Source organism: Hibiscus syriacus, unplaced genomic scaffold (genome assembly GCF_006381635.1).
Source record: "Hibiscus syriacus cultivar Baekdansim isolate YM2019G1 unplaced genomic scaffold, ASM638163v2 tig00005377_pilon, whole genome shotgun sequence".
NCBI lineage: Eukaryota > Viridiplantae > Streptophyta > Magnoliopsida > Malvales > Malvaceae > Hibiscus > Hibiscus syriacus.
This window is the reverse complement of record NW_024062054.1, coordinates 683,004-706,194: the sequence shown is the minus strand read 5'-3', so window position 1 is coordinate 706,194 and position 23,191 is coordinate 683,004. Positions and strand designations below refer to the sequence as shown.

General features: G+C 35.2%; 1 non-coding gene across 1 annotated transcript; it reads right to left on the bottom strand.

The window, feature by feature from the left end:
* Positions 1 to 22,881: 22,881 nt before the first annotated feature.
* On the bottom strand, positions 22,882 to 22,988 carry LOC120199198. Its single transcript, XR_005523432.1, has one exon. It is a non-coding gene; the product is annotated as a small nucleolar RNA R71 (small nucleolar RNA).
* Positions 22,989 to 23,191: the final 203 nt, after the last annotated feature.

The window sequence follows — 23,191 nt, the reverse complement described above, 5'->3', positions numbered from 1 at the left end:
GTTTTAATTTCTTTATTTTTTTAATTTTCATATTAACGATTTAATTTTTGTTTTCAACTATGTCAAAGTTTCTATTGAGAGTTTTTTCTTATTTTCCATTTTTTTAAGTCAAAGGTTTGTATGTTTCTCCTCACACACATCACGTGCATTTACATGACATGAGCTCTACATCTGAGCTTCGTCCCAAGTAAGTAGGTGTGAACGCTTTGCTCTCATAAGAATTTATTATTCGTATGAGCCTTAGCAAATAACCTTTGTAGTTCACATGCCTTATACCTTCGTAGGGATTTATTCCTCGTATGGGTATAAGGAAGTGAACCCTCTCCTATTGAACTCAATCCATTTATTCCTGTAATGTTAGGATAAAAGGGTTTGGTAGCCCAAGGAGGCACCAAAAATAAGTACAACTCGAGTACTTTTTTCCCTTTAGAGCTTAAACCATGCATGTGGTGAACCGTAGAACGATCAGCCTAGTTATAGCCTTATCGAACCCCTGTCTGTCAGTAAGTCCCAAAATAAGTGTACACAAAGGAGAAACCTACTCTAACCTTTATATTTATTTATTTATTTATTTTCAAATGTGTAGAATAGATTTAATCTTTTCGAATAAAAGTTGTGAATTAGATACCATGCGCGTGGGACTAATTTCTTGAAGTAAATCATTTTGTGTAGAAAGTATGTCAGGGTAGGATTGTTATTTAATAAAAACATGTTTTGGTAGACATCATGATTGATATGTGTAAGTTTATCTTTAAATAATAGTTTTATATATTTATCGATTATCTTTCTTGTATTAACTCATTTCTTCTTTTTTCATTGTCATTTTCACATTTTTGCATTTCATTTCATCGACATTACATAAAGCAAAAGTTTTGATCTGTAAAGGGATATTTAAGTGAAAATTTTCAATAGGAGAGATAAAAGTTTTCAATCAAGCAGTCGCGTACACAGACATACAATGAGCACTAAAAGAAGTTTAGATACTACAATAAAGAAACTTGCTTGAAGATCATGCAACATTTAAGACTGGAAAGATGATCCATTGATTCGAGAAGAAATCCAGTAGTAGAGTTTTATCTATGATTATTCCATCGCTAATTTCCAAGGCGTGACACGTGACTTCAGCACCGCATGGGCATTAACGATATAGTTTATAGAGCACTTGAGGGGCATAAGTTTCAAGGACAAAGATACGAGACAAAATATTGACCCATTTCAGACCCAACGTCTTGTCAAAAACATGTCTGTAAAATGGACTATCTTGTGATGTGAAGACTTTTATCTCTGATGAAAATTGTTATATGATATTCATCTTTGGAATCAACATCTTCGTTGCATTTGCTTTTTCATTTTTGCATTCACACTTTTGTATTTTTATATTTACATTTTTTACAGTACGTATTCACATTTTGTTTGTTTCAAATCTTTTCTACACATGAAAATTTGGGAGTAATTCATGGAGTATTCGATGGCAAAAATTCAAAAAAAAATATTGGAGTCAACTTGGTCTTCCTAGGGAAAGATAAGATCCATGAATAAGATTTCAGCATGTGTTAATAGAATCAAGAAACTACAAGATCAACTTGTCAAGATTCAGCAAGAAATGAATGATCAAGTAAAGAAGTTTCAGGATGAGTTAAGAGAGCAGATGTCTAAATTAATGCACATGGTAACTGTCTTGATTCATGGAGATAAGCCACCAGAGGATCCTTCTATAAAGGCTTTCAATGAGACTTTGAACGTTAGTAGTGTGGCCAGTGTGACAGGTCAGAAAACTCAAGAATGAAACTTTTCACACTTCTTAGTTACATCATCAATAATTGACCAAGAAGTAGACGAATGTCTTAGTAAGAAGGGGACATGTATTGTTTTGAGATCTCATGGTATCTCAAGGTTTAACAAATGTTCAGGGAATTCCTATATTAGATGTATTAATCAATTGTTTGAGCAAGTTTTAAAATAAGAAGTTTTGATAATGATGTTCAAGAACTCCATAGGTACCCACATTGGGGCATGAACAAAGACCTAAATCATGTTGGAATAATAAGATTCAAATCATGAATGTATTGAGAATAAACCTCGCTGCTTGAAATATCAAGGGTAGAATATAGAGATGAAAAGAGCTTACTTTGAAAAGCAAACCTTCATGATTCAGTTGATAGACAAATCTTGAAGAAACAACTCTAATAGAACAATTGGGTCAGAGAACAAAGGTGTCAGATCATATATCTTGCCGCATAAAGATTTAAAGAGAAAGAATTTCTTCTGACGTTTTCATGAAAAAAAAAGCAAGAGAGAAGACTTGATGACATGAGCTTATCAGATTGTTTTTCCAAAAAGAGAACGCTTGCTTAACTTGACAAGTTTCTGCTCAAACGTTGGAGTAGGCTCTAGCATAGCTTGGCTAAGTAAAAGAAGACATAGTTCTCCAATTTGAGGCTAAAAAGAAAACAAAACAAAAATTTTGCAAATATCATTTGCATAGAAACATGTATCAACATAAACATACACATCACATGAATTTGCACTTTTGCATCATACGTTCATCATCATTCAATAAAAAACTTTGTTTCCTCTCTCTTGAGGACGCCTTTATAATCTCTTTTGAGAAACTACTTTCGTCTTTCTCAAGATTGTTCGTCTAAGAACATCAATATAGTATTTCTTAAGATTGTTTTTCCATGAAATCCTTATTTTATTTTTTCTCAAAGGCCATTTTTCTCCTCTCACAAGGACATCATTTAATTTTCCTCCCTCAAGGTCATTTTATCCTCTCATGAGAACAAATTCAAAAGGTCATTTTTATCAAAATAAATATCAATTACATAAAATAAACATCATCTTGACATCCATAAAAACATCCAAGATAGTCATTCATAAATGCATCATTTCCAAAGATCTTTCAGGAAAGAAAAGTTTGGTGATGACTATATCTCCTCAACACGAAGGAGCAATATCGTTTTCAAAGACAAATTATCTCCAGATAACTAGACTTCCTCAAGAATAAGGAACAAGGTTGTCTCAATGCTCAAAATGACTAGTCATCCTTATCGAGAATGAACCATGTCAAATTGAGTAATCAAAATATGACCAGATGTCCTCAATGCGAAGGAATGGTGTCGTTTTTAGATTTCCCGAGAAAATGAAGAATTAAAGCGACTAGATCTCCTCAACATGCAGGAGTAGACTGTCTGTCACCTTTGAGATTATTTCTTTTGAAATAAAGTTTCCTCTCATTTGAGACATTTTTTGTTGAAACAAAATTGATCTAACTTAAGATTGTTTTCTTAAAAAAAATTCATCTCACTTGAGACAGTTTCTTTTGAAACATAAGCCTTTGAGATTTTTTCTCTCAAAACAAATTTTGTCTCGCTTGAGATAAATTTCCCTTGAAACACAAATTTTGAAATTGTTTCACTCGAAATAAAATTTTATCTCACCTGACATAGCTTCTCTGGAAAAAACTTTCTTTCCACTCATTTGATTTCTCTCAAATGTTGAATATTTGATAGGATTTCGAAGAGATATTAGAGAATTTCACTTCACAAACCCATGTTGAAGAAGAAGATTTCATTTTCAAGTCAATCATTGACATCTATGACTATATCTCCTCAACAAAAAAGGAGCAATGTCATCATTAAATTTGACACTGAGCAACGATTATCTCTCCTCAACGTGAAAGAGAAATGTCGTTTTCAAAGCCAAACTATCTTTAGACAATTAGACTTCCTCAGCAAGAATGAACAATATTGTCTTCAGATTCATAATCCATCAAGAACAACTAGTTTTTCTCACCTAGAAGGAATAATGTCGAATTAAACTATTAAAGTAGGCTAGACATCCTCAATACGAAGAAACAATGTTGTCAATCGACCAGATCTCCTCAACACGAAGGAGCAGTGTCATACTCACACAATCAGACTTCCTCAATGAGAAGGAACATCATCATATGAAAGCGACCAGAACTCTTCAGCATGGATGAGTAATGTCATCTTCAACACCAAATTATCTCTAGATTGACCGACTTCCTCAACGAGAAAAAACAACCTCATATTCAACAAAGAATTTACCTGAAAACGACCATATCTCTTCAACGTGAATGAGCAATGTTGCTTTCAACATCAAAATTAACTCTAAAAAGAATGTCATCAATAAACAACAATTGTATCCTTTGAGATTATTTCTTTTCAAACAAAATGTTGTAAATTTCTCCCTAGAGATAAGAATCATCATCAAGTTTCAAAGTGAAAGATAAAGCCCAACAAAAATGTGTTGTCTTTTCCTTACTCTTGTTAACAAAAAGAATGTCAACGAGGGGTAGTTGTTGACACCTATTTTTGTTCGAATTATTTTTGTTATTACTTATTATTATCATTTATTATTAATTTTTATTATTATTAATTAATATTATTAGTTATTATTATTAATTAATTATTATTATTATTTATAGAGAGATCCAAATTAATACAAATGGCCCAAATGACATTAAGTACAAAAGAATGGGAACATTGAAGCCCAAGAAGATCTAAGCCCGATGTAAGTGTTCATCCCCAATGATGCACCCACTCGTATGATCCAAACATGGCTTGCGTTCCATCCCCAAGCTTGGCGCTGCACCATCAGGGACCATTCAATCTGGACCCATACAACGGTCTAGATCAGGAGATCATTTAGTGTTTCTTGAACTCCCAGCAGCCACTATGCGCCGTACTATCTCCACAATCAAATCTAGCAAAAATCAACAACCCAGATGTAACTCCAGCTAGAGTTTTTAACCCTAAACGTGTCAATATCCACCACCACCAATGTTGATTGGCCATCTAACCAGCGGGTAAGCTTCACCACTCTGCTCCTCGATACGTGAATCGACTCCGATGACTCCCACATCGTCATCGTCAGTAAATCCGATCGAACAGTATGCAAAATCAATCAAACACAACAAATCAGTCAAATATTTTCCAAATATAAATAAAATCCATTAAAAATGACCTAAATCCCGATTTTTCCTGGAAAACCATTCCCCTACCTAATAGATTTCATGATTTCTACCCAAAAACCATCCATAAGTTAACATGAAAAGATTATTTAGGGGGTATTCAAATCGGGAAGGGAGATTTCAAACAAGAGGAAAGATTTTCGAACTAACAAAAAAAACACATTCGAATGTAAATAGATCCGATTGAAAAAGGAGAAAGAAACAAATATCTCACCTTTGCCTTAAAATCAAGACCACGTTGCTTCGTTGGAGACGAGGAAACCAGTCTTGAAGGTAAAAAAGTTTTATTTTTTGGTTGGGATTTAGGGATTTGAATGTGGGGGTCAATTTTGGGTATTTGAATATTAGAAGGTTAGGAGATGGAGAAATAATGTTTTGGGATCCTTTTCCACTCACCAGGACCACTGATCTACAGTGGTCGGGGAGTCTTAGCGGTTTATCTCCCTCGGTGGGGAGAGGAGAAGTTGAGAGAGTTTGGCTATCTCTAAAAAAAGATGAAATAAAGCAAATAGGAGAGGGAATGGCTGGTTATGTCATGTGTTTTAGCCTTATATGTGTGCTTCAAAATGTCGTTGTTTGAGGGTGTAGAGGTCTGTGTGTTCTATTGGGGGATAATTGAAAACTCCGTAAAAAGATTCAATTTCCAGTCTGTTCACTTAAGTTATTTCTCGTCTAAATAAATTATGCACATCATTTTAGTTGCATTTAGGTTATGTTAGCTTGTGGTGGATAAGTTTTGCTTAGGCAAGATTTATTTGGCTTGACTGATGCTGCTGGGGAGAAAAGGTTGTTTAGATTGTGCTTGTGCAGGAAACTTACAGAGGAAGAACATTTCATTCATGAAAACGTAAATTTACAAAGGCCAATGGAACTTATAAGAACGTGAAGAACATATTTATCTCGCCGAGATAAGGTTTATCTAAAGAAATCTAAAGCAGGTGTGTCGAAACCGCCTATGTCACACGCAAGTTGGATGACCTACTTCACGTGCAAGAAGTCTCAATTATTCTGACAGCCGCCTTTCCTTTTTAAAGTATGGGCATTTAATAACGGTTATTTAAGGAAACTCCAAAAGCATGCAAAGCCCTAGGAGATCTTTCCTTATAAATAACTAGTCGTGCCGCCAAAGAAAGGAAAAAAGAAAGAAGATAGAAGAGTTTTATCCAAGGCGTAAGCGAGCAACTGCAGTGTTTTCCCACCATCAACCAGCAAACCTTCCTTGGTGACCTCCATAACCAGACTTTAGCAGAGTGGTGATCAGGTCTCGAGAGTGGCTGATTACTAACACAGGCGCGGTGCTGATCAGAATTGTCGTGACAGAGCCCCCAGCTTTGGGAGTCGTTCTTCCTTTGTTCTTAACTCTTTATCTATTTGGGGTTGTACTAAACGTTGAAACTTGGATGATTTTTTATAGCACCATGACTGTCTTACTTGGTGTTAAACTTTGTTTTTCCTGAACAATATTTTTATGTTTTATGAATGATGAATTATGTTTTGCTTATGACTGTTTTGCTCATTGTTTAAATATTTTACCTTATGTTATAAGAGCATCGAGAGATCACCTGGGGTTTTGGTAAAACATGTCTTGGCAATATAAGAGCATCGAGAGATAACCTTTTGTCTAGAGAGTGATTCTTATATTCGAGAGAATTAAGATAGATCCACGTGAGCAATGGAATGAATCCGAGATGGTGAAGTTCTAACTTGTTTACCTTAGAGATAAGGAGTGAGTTTCAATCGACTAAAAGGGATAAACGATAGAGCAGGATAGATAACGCCTATAGTTTACGCTAAGAAGTATTGCTATAACAACAGTTTGAAAAACTAAGGAGTGTAGTTTAAGCTGAGAAGTATTGCCATAGCAACCGTCTTAGAATACCTAGTAATCATGTCGGGCAGCTTTAACTAGTCATAATAATTCATTTTAGACTTAAGAATAATTGTTGAGAATACAAAAGTTTAGCATAAGTGCTCTGTGATACGTCTGAATATTTTATTCCAGCATTCTGCATATTTATTTTACCTTGTCCAAACTTTTCTGCAATCATTAAATCACTTCTAGTTTTATTAATATTAGATCTTAAGTTGACAATCTCGTAGAAATTAGTTTGTGACACTAGTTCTAGTTGTGGTGAAAATAAATTTCCAATCCAATCCATGTGGAGATGATACTCACTCACTACTATATTACTTGCATCGATTGTGTATACTTGCACAAAATTGATTGCCTTAGCATATACATTTACAAGCGATCAAGTTTTTGGTGTCGTTGCCAGAGATTGGCAACTGACGAAATTTTTAGCTATAACAAGTTTTTTTTGTGTCACCTTATATTTCTTTAGTCTAACGTAGTTTATTTTTTTCTTTTGTTTTATAGTTTTTTGTTATTGCATGACCTTCAGATCTAGTGGTAAGCCTTTGGAACCTTTCGACCCTGAAATTAAACAATCACTCAGACAAAGGTTGCGTGCCCAAAGAACCAGAGAATAATTAAACCAACTCCAAATGCAAGACAACATGGGAGATTTAGGACTTGATGCAACCATAAATCTTCAAGTTGCAAGGCCAAGAGCAATACGAGATCATATGAACCCAATTCTCTATTACCTCAATCCAAGCATAGTGGCACCTGAAATACAAGCCACTCATTTCGAACTCAAACCGGTGATGTTTAACATGCTAAACTCTATTGAACAATTTGGTGGTTTACCCAATCAAGATGCTAGGTAACATATTCGTGCTTTCCTTGAATTATGCAACTTTTTTCAGTAACAAGGAGTACACGAAGACGTGCTTAAACTAAAACTATTCCCTTACTCCCTACGCGATAGAGCAAGAGCTTGGCTCAGCGGAGTTTCTTCTGGCTCAATGGAGTCATGGGTAGATTTACGCAATAGTTTTCTACTCTGATACAATCCGCCCAATATGAATATACATCTTCGCTATGACATTGCGATTTTTCACCAAGGAGATGATGAATCAATGAACAATTCGCAAATTGTTAACCATGGCTTTCATGATTGGACGCAAGTGGTGATGTTTTACAATGGAGTCAATGCACCAACTCGAATGATGCTAGATGCCTAACCAAATGGCACCTTACTAGACAAATCACCCGATAAAGCTTTGACATCCTCGACAGGATAACAAATAATGATTATCAATTTCCAAATAATAGATTGGGAACCGGTAGAAAAACATCTGGAGCATATGAAATAGAGGGTAAGGATTCGATAGCTGCTCAACTTTCTGCCATAACCAATATGTTGAAAAATTTGCAACTTCTTAATGAGGTAAGAGAAGTCAAGGTGACCAATAACACATGCATATTTTGTCATGGCAACCATCATGAGAGTGAATGTCCGAAAAACCATGAGTCAACTAATTTTATGGGCAACTACAATTGGAGCAATAATAACCCCTATTCAAACACGTACAATCCTGGTTGGAGACATCACCCAAATTTTTTATGGAGTAATCAAGGAAACAACAACAATCAAGCAGCAAATTACAGACCACAACAAAATAATTCTGACCATCAATATTTTCAAAATCAACATCATCAGTAGCCCTGGCAAAACAATTAAGGTATAACTTCTTCTTCTAATACTAATTCCAATACTAATTCCTTGGAGTTATCATTGCAGGAAATTATGGCCTCGACGAAAGATTTCATGGCCTCCACAAAGACCTTGATGCACGAACATTCTGCAACAATAAAAAATTAAGGTAATTTATTACAATGCCAAGCAACACTTTTGCAAAGCTATTGTTCATCTCTAAGAGCATTGGATAATCAAGTGGGACAAATTACCACGACATTACATTCTAGTCCACAAGGAAATCTCCCTAGTGATACTGAAATCAATAAACATCATGGGAAGGAGCAATACATTGTAATTACACTAAGGAGTGGAAAACAGGTTAACCAATATGACAAGTTTCGGGGAGAACACCTGAACAGTCCTCGGCATGGCATAACACAACTAGAGGATCGAGCTGAAAATGTTGAACGAGATGAAGTTCCTGAAGAGAAGGAAAAAACTGAAGGCTTAGAAAAACATCACTCAAACAATGAGAAATTCATGGCCAAGGCCAAAGATTCTTCAGTAAAAACAGCAGACAATGTGAGACCTCCGCCACCATTCCCTCAACGGTTAAAGAAACATGATAATGACATCCAGTTCAAGAAATTTGTTGATGTTCTGGATCAGTTGTGTATCAATGTACACTTACTTGAAGCCATAGAGCAAATGCCTTCCTATGCAAAGTTTCTTAAGGACATTGTTACAAAGAAATGGAAGGTAGAACGTGTTGCCACGGCAACAAAAATCTGTTCGATAGTAAGTAAACTCCCACCTAAACAAAAAGACCCTAGCAGCTTTATAATACCATGCTGAATTGGTAATGATTTCATAGGACGAGCTCTTGTTGATTTGGGATCAAGTGTAAACTTGATACCAAAGTCCATATTTATGAAACTAGAAGGGTATCATGCCTGTTCAACTTCAATCATCCTACAACTGGCCAATCAATCTTATATGCGTCCCGATAGTAGAATATAAGATGTCATAGTAAAGATGAATAAATTCGTATTTCCAGTTTTTCTCATCCTGGATTGTGAAGTCGATGAAAATGCACCAATCATTTTGGGACGACCCTTTTTAGCTACTGGAAGAATCCTAATAGATTGTGAAAAGGGAGAGTTCACAATGAGAGTAGGAGAGCAAAGTGTCACCATCAATGTATTCAACTCCATGAAATATGTGGATGATTCAGAGGAATGTCAGTACATTAGACAAGTGGAGGAGAAAATAATCCTTGGATGAGGTGAATCTCTAAGACTCGATGAATACAACACTCTGTATCATGACCCTACAACTAAGATGCACTAATAAGACACTTTTGGCCCAGACGAATTATTTTCAGAAGACGATTCTAAAATCATGGCCAGGACAATAGAAATATGAACAATGAACGCCCTGAAAACGATACCAATGCACGATATAGAGAAAAGACAAAGGATCAATCGAGACTTCTTCATAATAGATCAAGTATGAAATTCGAACCCTTAGATTATGATGAAGTTAAGTCTCAAGAGTAATCTTTGCAATATGAACCGAAAATGAAACTTAAAACTTTTCCATCACATTTGAAATATTCTTATTCAGGAGTTGATGAAACTCTACCAGTGATAATTTCTGCCAACCTAACATTCGAACAGGAGAATAGTTTGTTGAATGTTTTGTCACAACACAGAAAAGCTCTCGGATAGACAATGACATACTTAAAGGGAATCAGTCCGACCATATACATGCATAAAATCAATCTCGAAGATAGCCATAGTACTTCGGTAGAACCACAAAGAAGGCTCAACCCAATCATGAAGAAGGTAGTCATGAAGTAAATTATAAAATGGTTAGATGCGAGAGTAATTTAACCTATATCGGACAGTTCATGGGTCAGCCCGGTGTAGTGTGTACTAAAGAAGGGTGGTGTAACCATGATTAAAAGCGAACATGATGAATTTCTCACCACAAGAACAGTCACGGGCTAACGCATGTACATGGATTACAGGAAGCTCAACAAAGCCAAAAGAAAATACTATTTCCCCTCCCTTTCATCGACCAAATGCTTGATAGGTTAGCGGGAAAAGAATTTTACTGCTTCCTCAATAGATACTCAGGGTATACCAAATAGCCATAGCACCGGAGGATCAAGAGAAAACCACTTTCACATGCCCATATGGTACCTATGCAGTTAGACAAATGCCGTTTGGACTGTGTAACGCTCCTGCTACATTCCAAAGATGCATTATGGTAATCTTTTCAGATATGGTGGAAGAATGTATGGATATATTTATGGACGATTTCTTCGTCTCGGGTGATATTTTAACCGATTTCTCGGTAATTTATCTAAGGTATTGAAACGATGTGAAGAAGCCAACCTAGTGCTGAATTGGGAAAAATGCCATTTTATGGTAACCGAAGGAATAGTATTGGGTCACAAAATATCATGCCGAGGCATCGAAGTCGATAAAGCCAAGGTGGACCTAATTGCAAACCTTCCCCCACTCACCAACGTGCGAGGTGTATGCAATTTCCTTGGACATGTAGGCTTCTACAGGCAGTTCATAAAAGATTTCTCTCAAATCTCTAAACCCTTATGTCTTTTGCTTCAACAAAATCGTCCATTTGAATTTACTAATGATTGTTTGAATGCCTTTATTGATTTGAAGAAAAAGCTTTCGGCAGCACCAATCGTCATTCCACCAGACTGGAACGAACCTTTTGAGCTCATGTGTGATGCTAGTGGCTATGTAGTTGGAGCACTGCTAGGGCAACGAAAAAGTAAAATCTTTCATGTTATATACTATGTGAACCGTACTCTTAATAATGCACAAGTAAACTATACCACCACTGGAAAAAAAACTCTTAGCAGTAGTATTTGTATTCGATAAGTTTAGGTCATATCTAATAGGCACTAAAGTAATTGTGCATACAGATCACTCTACCATTAAATATCTGATTAATAAAAAAGATGCAAAGCCTAGAATAATTCAGTGGATATTATTACTACAAGAGTTTGATTTAGAGATTAATGATAGAAAAGGTATAGAGAATCAAGTGGCAGACCATTTGTCTAGGCTAGATAACAAACCTAATTGTCCAGACATAACAAAAATTAAAGAGGATTTCCCTGATGAGAAAATATTATTTCTCAAAGTTGCGTCGTGGTATGCTGACATAGTTAACTTTCTTCTTAGCGGTATTGTTCACTTATTTAGCCAGGGCAGAAAGAAGTTTCGACATGATGTGCGACATTACTACTGGGATGAACCATTTCTATTCAAGCAATGCGGAGACCAAATAATCAGAAGTTGCATTCCAGAAAAAGAACAGAAAGATATTCTACAAAAATGTCATTCGTCACCATATGGAGGGCATTTTGGTGGAATGAGAACAACGGCGAAAGTGCTTTAGTCCAGATTTTATTGGCCAACCTTGTTCAAAGATGCGTATGAAGTCTATAAGTCAAGTGATAGATGCCAATGAACAGGAAACATATCAAAACGACATGAGATGCCATGGCAAAATATTCTGGAAATTGAACTTTTTGACGTATGGGGAATAAACTTCATGGGACCCTTTCCCACATCATTTGGATATTTGTACATTCTCTTGGCAGTGGATTATGTATCCAAATGGGTTGAAGCCATCACAACACCTAAAAATGATTCAAAGACGGTGTTAAAATTATGCACAAAAATATATTCACCCAATTTGGAATACCACGAGCTATCATTAGTGATGAAGGCACACATTTTGACAATAAACTGATTGCCAATGCACTAAAACGATATGGAGTACGACATATGATCGCTATGGCGTATCACCCTCAAATGAATGGACAAGCTGAAGTGTCTAACTAAGAAATTAAACAGATCCTTGAGAAAGTGGTCAACCCGAGTCGAAAGGACTGGTCGCCGGAGCTAGATGAAGCACTATGGGCCTATCGCACAACATTCAAGACACCATTGGGAATGTCACCATTCAAACTGGTCTATGGAAAAGAATGTCATCTGCCTGTTGAACTCAAACATAGAGCCTACTGGGCCATCAAAAAGTTAAACATGGATGCTCAGTTTGTTGGAGAAAGAAGACTCTTGGAACTAAATGAAATGGATGAATTCAGAGCACACGCTTTCGAGAATGCCCACCTATACAAGGAGAAAACAAAAATATGGCATGACAGAAAATTTTGCCGAGGCAATTTTATTTTTGGACAACAAGTATTGCTCTATAATTCACGTCTTAAGTTATATCCAGGAAAGCTAAAATCATGATGGTCAGGATCGTTCATCGTACATCAAGTCCATGATAGTGGAGTAATCAAAATACAGAACCAAAACGACGGTTCCATCTTCAAGGTGAAAGGGCAGAGACTCAAAGAGTACAAAGGAGCCCCTGTCATGTACGACAAACCGACATCGCTAGCATATGATGCCCAAGAGTTTGCTTTATTTACTTGAACAAAATTCGTTGCCTAGGCAACAAAAATTTGAATTTTGTACATAAATAAATCAAGTTATTTTCTGATTTCATTATTCATTTAATTTTATTTTCTTTTTTTATTGTATGCATACACATCACACGTGGTAGCATGGGGAGTTGGAGCATGTATGAAAAGAAAAAAAAAACCTAGGGTGCATGGTTTTGGCGACAGAATAAAGAGGGAAAGAGATCTTTTCCCCCACTTTATGTCCAATCATATATTTCTCATTAAATGCAAAAATCCTTTCCCTTCATATAAGGACAAAACTACCCCGAAAGTGTTCATTACTTTCCAAAGAAAAAACTACCCAACTTCTTCTTCTTCATCGTGCCTCATTCTCTCTCTACCAAACAAGAAAAACTTTCTCTCAACGAATTCCTACCCATCGCCACCACTGATTTCACCACACCAACCAAGTACAATGGTAAGATCAAGGAAAGCCCCAGCCTCAACACAGAGTTTCAAACGTTTTCAAACAACCGAAGCAGAAGCACGCTACAAAATCCTCAGAAATGATAAGTATATTTGAAAGATGGATTCATCTTTCCAACCGAGGATGAGGAACCGTTTGGACCAGAAGTGATGGAGGTGATAAAGAAACACAACTGGGAGAAGTTTGCTCGCCATCCCAAAGTTGTAGCACCAGCGATGGTAAGGGAGTTCTACGCCCATCTCGAAGACCCGTCCAACCACACAGTGTACGTCCGAGAGAAGCTCCTTCGATTTTCCCCTTTAGCACTCAACAGATACTTTAAGTTGGGGAAAGTGGAGGAGTAACACAAGCGATTCGTGGCTGAGGCAAATCAAGAAGCGTACAGCGGAATGCTGGAAGATTTATGCTTCGGGTGGGCCAAGTTCGAAGGGAATGCCCCAACGAGAAAGAAAGTAGATCATCGAGCCCTAACCAAACGTGAAGTTATGGAATTACTTTCTCAAGGGTAAACTCATGCCCACGTCTCACAACATCATCGTACTCATAAAAAAATTGATGCTCTTGTACTCAATCATATACGGGAGGAATATCGACGTTGGCAAACTCATTTTTGAGCAAATCCACGAGTGTGCCAAGAGGAACTGGGGCAATCTATTGTCTCCCAACTTCATTACTACACTATGAAGGAAATAAAAGGTCCCCGAAGAGCCCTTTGAGGATTTCATTAAATCCAATGAGGGCATCACCAAGAAGAAGGTACCCGAGTTGATGAGTTTCGATGACAACGTTCCACATGAAGGTCTGGAGCAGGGAGCAAAATTGGTTGCCACGACTCATATGGTCGCTGTGGTCACGCATACTCGAGAAATGTGTGAAAAGATCTGCCACCTGGAGGACCACATGGAGATCTACTTTGAGTATGTCAAGGCTAGGGACACGCAACTCAACGCCTTCTTCAAGGAGTTGCTCTCGAACACCAACACCAGACTACCGACCTTCCCCAGTGTCATCCTCAAATACAATGCCGGCGGTAGGACATTTTATGCGTCGATGTCGGATGTCCCTCCTGAAGTTCCCCCAAGAGTGCCCACTGATATTCCACCACTGGCGTGCCACCACTGGCAACCCATATTCCACCCGTACCAGAGGAAGGCCAAGGCGACACAGAAGAGTTCCTAAGCTCCTCATCTTTCTCAACATCCGCAAGCAGTGAAGATACCCCACCCAACTTCTTATCTGATGAAGATTTCACTCCAACACCAAAGAAACCCGAGCAAGACACCATTACATCCCCAGTCCATCACGCAACACCAGTCCCAACAGCAGCTCAAAGTTCAACACCAGTTCCAGCACAAACGACTCCTATTGCAGAGCAGTCAACTCCAGCAAGAGCCTTGACCGTAAAAAGTGCTACAAGAGAATGGTAGGTCGTATACTTTAGTCGTCCCCTTCGACGATAGCAGTAGTAGACTCGGGATCCGATAGTCCCTCTCCTCCCAAACGACGTTGAACGAGGGCGTCTATTCAAGCCACCCCACCACAGTGAGTTTCCAATTTTGTTTTAGTATTTTATTTTCGCATCTGCATATAGCATCATATAGTTTTAGTAATCATGCATTGAGGACAATGTATCCCTCAAGTTTGGGGGAGGTACTGTACCATATTCTGCCATACTTTGTTAAAAAACATTTGATGATAATTGGTTGACAATTTTGGTTGTCATGACATAAGCAGATTATGATTATTGTTAAGAATGAATTAGGGATGCCCAATGATGAATGCATAATTTGATTGCCTAGGCCAGAATTATTGTTAAGACTATCTAAAGAAGAGAACCAACCCTAGGCCTGATTCTTTGAAATTTACAAACATGATTGTGGGTTGTCCTTGTTTCAGGTAATCTATAAAACTTTTGGTAAAGAACTTGCTGCTTGCTGAGACTTCAAAAATATTTTAAGGGTAAAGTGAAAACTCTCTAGTGTTTAAAAACTTGAAAATTAAAAAAGGGACGCTCCTCTGTGAAAAGGCATAAACAGAAAAACTCAATGAGAAGTTAAGAGTAGCCAAGGTATATGAGTGAATGAAAGTAGTCATAGGATGACTTTGCCCGACTAGCTTGGGGGTGGAAGATATGCTCCATTTCACCTAGAATGTGGGACGATAAGAGTGATGAGCTGACTCCCCTATGAAAAAATAAATAAATAAATAAATAAAAAGTTGATAAATAACTAGGAGTATAAACTAAGCCTGACAAATAATTTGATGCCTTGACAATCCAGAAGTGACTACTTTAAGTTTTCTAATTACCTTTATGCATAGACTGGTTACAATCACTCACACACAATAACAAGGGATCATGACTAGGGAAGGACTTGACTGATATGACTTTCAAATATGTTCAGGCCAATTATACTTTTTAAATGAGGGATGAAATCTCAAACCATATGATTTTCTTAACATTGCTTTGCCATGACAATGTTAATTTTCTTCTAGCTATTGTACATTGCTTGAGGACAAGCAATAGCTTAGGTTTGGTGGTGTGATAACTCCGTAAAAAGACTCAATTTACAGTCTTTTCACTTAAGTTATTGCTCTTCAAAACAAAGTATGCACATCATTTTAGTTGCATATAGGTTATGTTAGCTTGTGGTGGATAAGTTTTGCTTAGGTAAGATTTATTTGGTTTGACTGACGCTGCTGAGGAGAAAGGGTTGTTTGGATTGTGCTTGTGCAGGAAACTTACAGAGCAAGAACATTTCAGTCGTGACAACGTAAATTTGCAAAGGCCAATGGAACAGATAAGAACGTGAAGAGCATATTTATCTCGCCGAGGAAAGTTTTATCTGAAGAAGTCTGAAGCAGGGGTGACGAAACCGCCTATGTCACAGGCCAGCTGGATGACCTACTTCACGTGCAACCAAGTCTCAATTATTCTAATAGCTGCCAGCCACATTTCCTTTTTAAAGTCTGGGCATTTAATAACGGTTATTTAAGGAAACAACAAAAGCATGCAAAGCACTAGGAGATCTTTCCTTATAAATAACCAGTCAGAGCCACCAAAGAAAGGAAAGAAGGAAGAAGAGACAAGAGTTTTATCCAAGGTGTGAGCGAGCAACTGCAGTGCTTTCCCACCGTCAACCAACAAACCTTCCTTGGTGTCCTCCATAACCAGACATTAGCAGAGCGGTGATCAGGTCTCGAGAGAGGCTGATCACCAAGGCAGGCGCGGTGCTGATCAGAATTACTACGACAGAGCCCCCAATTTTGGGAGTCATTCTTCCTTTGTTCTTAACTCTTTATCTATTTAGGGTTGTACTAAACGTTGAAACTTAGATGAATTTTTATAGCACCATGACTTTCTTACTTGGTGTTAAACTTTGTTTTTCCTGAACAATATTTTTATGTTTTATGAATGATGAATTATGTTTTGCTTATGATTTTTTTGCTCATTGTTTAAATATTTTACCTTACACTATAAGAGCATCGAGAGATCGCCTGGGGTTTTGGTAAAACATGTCTTGGCAATATAAGAGCATCGAGAGATAACCTTTTGTCTAGATAGTGATTCTTAGATTCGAGAGAATTAAGATAGATCCACGTGAGCAATGGAATGAATCTAGGATGGTGAAGTTCTAACTTGTTTACCTTAGAGATAAGGAGTGCGTTTCAATCGACTAAAAGGGATAGACGCTAGAGTAGGATAGACAACGCCTATAGTTTATGCTGAGAGGTATTGCTACAACAACAGTTTGATAAACTAAGGGGTGTAGTTTACGCTGAGGAGTATTGCCATAGCAACCGTCTAAGAATACCTAGTAATCCTGTCGGGTAGCTTTAGCTGGTCATAATAATTCATTTTAGACTTAAGAATAATTGTTGACAATACAAAAGTTAGCATAAGTGCTATGTGATACGTCTGAATATGTGAGGTTGTTTGCATTATATTTAAAGCAACACTTGTCTTGTTTTATTTTATTCCAGCATTCTGCATATTTATTTTACCTTGACCAAACTTTTCTACAATCATTAAATTTATTAATATTAGATCTTAAGTTGACAATCTCGTAGAAATTAGTTTGTGACACTAGTTATAGTTGTGGTGAAAATAAATTTCCAATATAATCCCTGTGGAGACGATACTCACTCACTACTATATTACTTGCATCGATTGTGTATACTTGCACAGATTTGATTGCCTTAGTATATACATTTACAAGTGATCAAATATTAACACTTTAGGTCCTCTTCGTTTGTATCCTATGTTTTAGCCATTGAATAAAGCTTTGATATTTTCCTTTTGAGTTCATTATTTATATTATGTTGTATTTTAGTCCCTATAGACTTTTTTTATATTTGTTTGTATATTGAATTTTTTCCTACTAATTTCGTTTATTATTCACTTTGATCCTTCATATGCTCCAAAATATAGAATGGTGTAATTTATGCTTTAAGCCCTATGTTTAGCCTTGTACTCATTTTGGTCATTATCTTTGATTTAGTGTTTAAAGTTTGGGGTTTATTGCTTATTTAATCCTTGTTGCTCTATCTCCTTTAGGATCTAATCCCTGCTGATTGTATGATTTGGTTTGTGGTCATTTTCATTTTTACTCTGTATATATGTTGATATATTTATGTATATGTATTTTATATATTATTATTCATCTATTTATGTATATTTTATATACTAATGGTTTATATCTTAATGAATTTCATATTATTTTATTATATATTAGATGTAAAGGTTACAATATATTACAATATGTATATATTTAGTTGATGTTTTATGACTCTTTTATATTTATGTATGTATTTTGTTTTTAAAATCAATATTATGAAGGGTTACGAAATGCTCATTTTACTCGCTAATATTTTAATGTATCTTACTTGTATGCTTTTGAGAATATTGGTAGTAGAATGGGCATGAAAAGCATTACTTTATAGAAGTGGTGTGATTCAAAACGACATTCAAACGAAACGTGAACTCAAAATAAATCAAGTATATTTTAGAAGTAATATTAATTATTTGTTTCTTTGATTCTAACTTCTACATTTACTATATGTGTTACTTTAAATAGTAAATTATTTTATGTAATTTCTAGTATATTTTTATTTTATTCGATTATTACTTTTGATAAATCAAGGAGGAATACTCTTTTGCAGACAAGAAATAGAAGATATAGCATTCCCATTGGAGGATGTGCGAATCTTGATATTTATTTTTAAATGAAAGCATTTTTCTTAATAAATAATTCAAAATAAATTAATATTCAATAAATGGATCGTAATTTAATTTTTATATTCAAATTTATAATTTCTACCATTTACGACAATGTGTAAGCGATTAGGTACCATATTTGGATGCTATAGGGGTGATAATCCTTCCCCGTGCGTAATCGACTCTCGAATCTTTCAAAATAAATCTCTGATAATGCATACCAATTTTTGTCTTAAAATCATTTTTTTGTAAAATTATTTTAAAAGATGTTTTTAAGTATTCGACCTACCTAACCCAAAGGTCGATGTCGACTCCTATTCAATTTAATTCAAAAATCCCAATTTTTGAATAAAGTTATAATTTTTTTTTAAATATAAAAATTTTCAAAAATGGTTATGACATACTCAATTCAATACTTTAACCTTTAAAACTTGCAATTTCATTCTCTATTTCATTAGACTTTTTAATTCAACCACTAACATTAATAATCTTGCAATTTGATTCCAAATCCAATATTTAAACTTAAAAATCAGCATGCTGATATAAATTTCCAGCATTGAAATTTTATACTAAAGTAATACCATCACATTTGAAAATTCAAAATTAAGTCCCAACTTTTGAGACTATTCAAACTCCATCATCAAATATATCTAAATTTGCACTTTGATCCTAAATTACTTATTTAACTTAAATACAACAGTTCAAATATTAAAATTCAACATTCAACAATCCAGATTGTCACAATTATGCAATAATATTCTACAATTCTTAAAACTTATAAATTAGCCCTTTTACTATCTCAAAGTTTTAAATTGATCCAAATTGATCTCCAAATCATATAAAACACTTCTAATATCAATTCTAGACCATAGGATATTTTCAACATTTTCCCCAATTTATTCCCTATGGTTGAATATAATTAGTATACTAGTACTTGATTTTTATTCAATTTCAAGCATTAATTCAATCTCCTATTATTCATGCAATTTCAATCATCATAACATCAAATTAAATCAAATTTCAACCAATTTCTATAAACCCTAACTTGACCAAATTGATTATACGCATTTCTACTTGATTTTAATCATCACAAAGGCTTGGAAATTAATCTACAACACTAATAACATAAAAATCATCCTTTAATTCTTCAAAATCAAACATGTTCTTCATGAACCCTAATCATGAACATCGTCATCCAAACATTTTTCCATGAACTATTTTTACCAAATGATAGATGATGTCAAGTAGATTAATTCTCTATCTAATAGCTTAATCCAAAATTAATCGAATAAGCTTAAAAATGAAATCAAAATTTTTTTACCTAGCTATGGTGGGTCACGTTTTGGGGCTGGAAGATGCTGCAAATTTCTTATTTTTCTTTAATTAATATCATATTACACTTGGCTTTATCTAATATAAATGAATTTAAAGTTCAATTAATGTGAAATTATCATTTTGCCCTTAATGAAACATGATAATTTCAATTTACCATTTTAATATTCCAAAGTCAAATCTGAACAAATAAAAATCCACTTTCCACCTTTTCCCTTGCAATTTTGAAAATTACAATTTAGTCACTAAAATTCACAATTTTGGATTAACATGGAAAATCACTAATCCATGTTAAATTTCAGTATTCTAAATTATGGAAGTAATATTTCCAACCTTTATTTGGCAGAATAAAATTTTCATGAAATTTTGGTTCGATCCGACTATCCAATTTCTATACTAAACTTTATCGATTTATAGCTTTTAACACAAATCCCGTAACGAAAATCTGATTACCATGAAAATTCTTGTTTTAGGCCAAACAGTTCATTTACGGGATATAATATATATTTTTTTAAAATTACATTTTTGGTCTCTAAACTTTTACAAAATTTATACTTTAACCATAAAACTTTTAGAACTTATATTTTAGTCACTACCCAAATTTTGAGGTATTACAATTTTAACATTAAAATATTAAATTATGATTTCACACTATTATTAGATTTATAATAAAGAAATAGAATTTTAAATTTTAAATAAACAAAATTTCACTGGTTTTGAATAACAAAGGTTTAATAAGAAAGATGCGAAATCTTTGACTCATATATGGGTACATATATGGGTTAAGGATGTTACAAAAACACATTCATTTGATGAAAACCTTTAGTCAACTGACAGTGAATGCTTGGAGTTGACTAAGCAAGAACAGTTATAGGGAGATGATGAATGCTTAATATTGACACTTTTTACTTGTTAATTCTCTTGCTTTATGAATTTTTCACTACTGATTTGGATGTGTTTCGTTTATTTTCTGTGCAGTGACTTGTTTACTGGAATTGGCATTAAAAGGGCACATTTTGCAACTTTTTATTTTATTTTCTGATAAGAGTTGGGGACATGGCACGACGCTGGTTTGACGTGACAGTTTCTAGAATGTCCAAGTCAACGCGAGGAATGTTCTATAGACAACTCAGTCAGCACAATCTGTGGAGGCTTTTTAGAAAATTTGGATTTTAATTTTCAAACTTAATGAATTATCTTTTAATTTGTTTTACTTTCCATGTACCTTAGGAATTTAGAAGCCTATAAATACCCTCTCTTGGGTAAGGCTTTGACATCATGGTTTTTCATCTTTAGTTTTGCGTTGTTACTTTGTATTAATAAAAAAAAATTATATTTCTTTCATTTTTTAATTTTTTACTTTACACTTTTCAAGTGTGTTCATCAAAATATGCTAGGTATGATCAATCATATCATGCTTCGTTAATTTCTTTTAAGCCGAGAGCTAGTAATGAATCAATTCCATGCGTGATAATTGAACAGTACTTAATTTCATTCAGGGCAAATTCTCGTTTTCCTAGTTTATTAGTTTAGCAATCGACCTTACAAATTTTAAACACCTTCAAATCCAAAAGAGCTCGTTGGTATAGATGTTGTTTAAATAAATAGTTAGGAGGAATGATCGGTCTATGGCAATTCGACTCCTTATGAACACACTTAGAGGAGGTCCACTAAGGAAAAACAAGATTGGATTCAATTCTTGCTGAGATAACGTAATCCAAGTTAGGCCTTTCATGTTTTTAATTTGATTATTTTAATGACAATAGTTGTGGTTAATCCACTTAAGAATCGTCTTTTGAAGATAGGCTCGGGAAGATCGATTACATGAGAGAAGCGCAAGTTACAATGAGTTGGGTCTTGTAGACTGTAAATGATATGAATCCCGGAGCAAAAATCTATTTCAATGATCAGTGAAATTGAAACAAAGCTAGCTCGAGGTAATTTTTCTCATTATTATTTTTCAATATTATTTTCATCTTCTTCTGACTTACTGTTTCTTCTTAACTTTATTTAATTTACTTTTGTCTTGTTTTATTTATTTCGTCTCAATCTCACCTACCCCTTTTACGTTTACTTTTTTTTACATCTTCCTGGTTTGAAATCGACATACGTTTGTGTCAAAAATTCCAATTTCCCTATGGATCAACCCTCTTTATTATACTACTTGTTTATTTTATTTGAAGAGGATTATTTTATTTTTGACGAGTAAAATGATTCTTGTCAAAATTAGTGTCGTTACAGGGGAATATCGGCAAATTACTGATCAAATTTTTGTTTTGGTTTTATTACTAGGAGCAATCTAGGAAATCTTGTAGAAATTGACCGGAAGATTGAAGCAAATGCTCGTAGAACTCACGGCCAGACTATTTGAAATAAGAAACCACAACGTGAATAATGCCAGAAACCAAATCTGGAATCCACTTTCGAGACGCCATCACATACTCAATCCTACAAAGAATCAACTCTCGATGTTGATCCAACTATATCTATCGCTGATCCCACGCCTGAAGCAGAACAAATGGCAAATCAAACGATTAGGGAACTAGTTACAGCTCTTACCGTTCAATAACCACTTTGTATCACCTTTCCTAATGGTGAAACCCCTTTTCAACTCAAGATGAGATTAATTCATCTCCTCCCTACCTATAACGGTCATCGTTGTGAGAGTCCACATAAACACCTCGCCCAATTTCACATGGTGTGCAGTAGTATGAAGCCTCAGGAAGTTTATGAGGATCAAATCAAACTAAGGGCATTTCCTTTTTTCTTAGTCAAAATAACAAATGAGTGGTTATTTTATCTTCCGCCTAATTCAATTAATACCTGGGTTTCCCAACGGTGAAAGCAAGCGAACTTAGGCGAAGCATTTTGGGAATCTAGCAAAGAGATGGCGAAACTCTCTATGAATATTGGGAGAGGTTAAAGAAATTATGTTCCAGTTGTCCGCAACATGGCTTATCCGAGCATACTCTCCTTCAATACCTTTATGAAAGAATGCTTATAGTTGAAAGAAAAATGGTGGACGGCGCTAGTGGCGGCGCTCTCAAAACATGACACCGAAAGCTGCTAAAATTTAATTTTTATTATGGTTGCGAGCTCACAACAATTCGGATCATCATGTGAACCCAACAGATGAGTTCACGAAGTAAGTACAATTTCA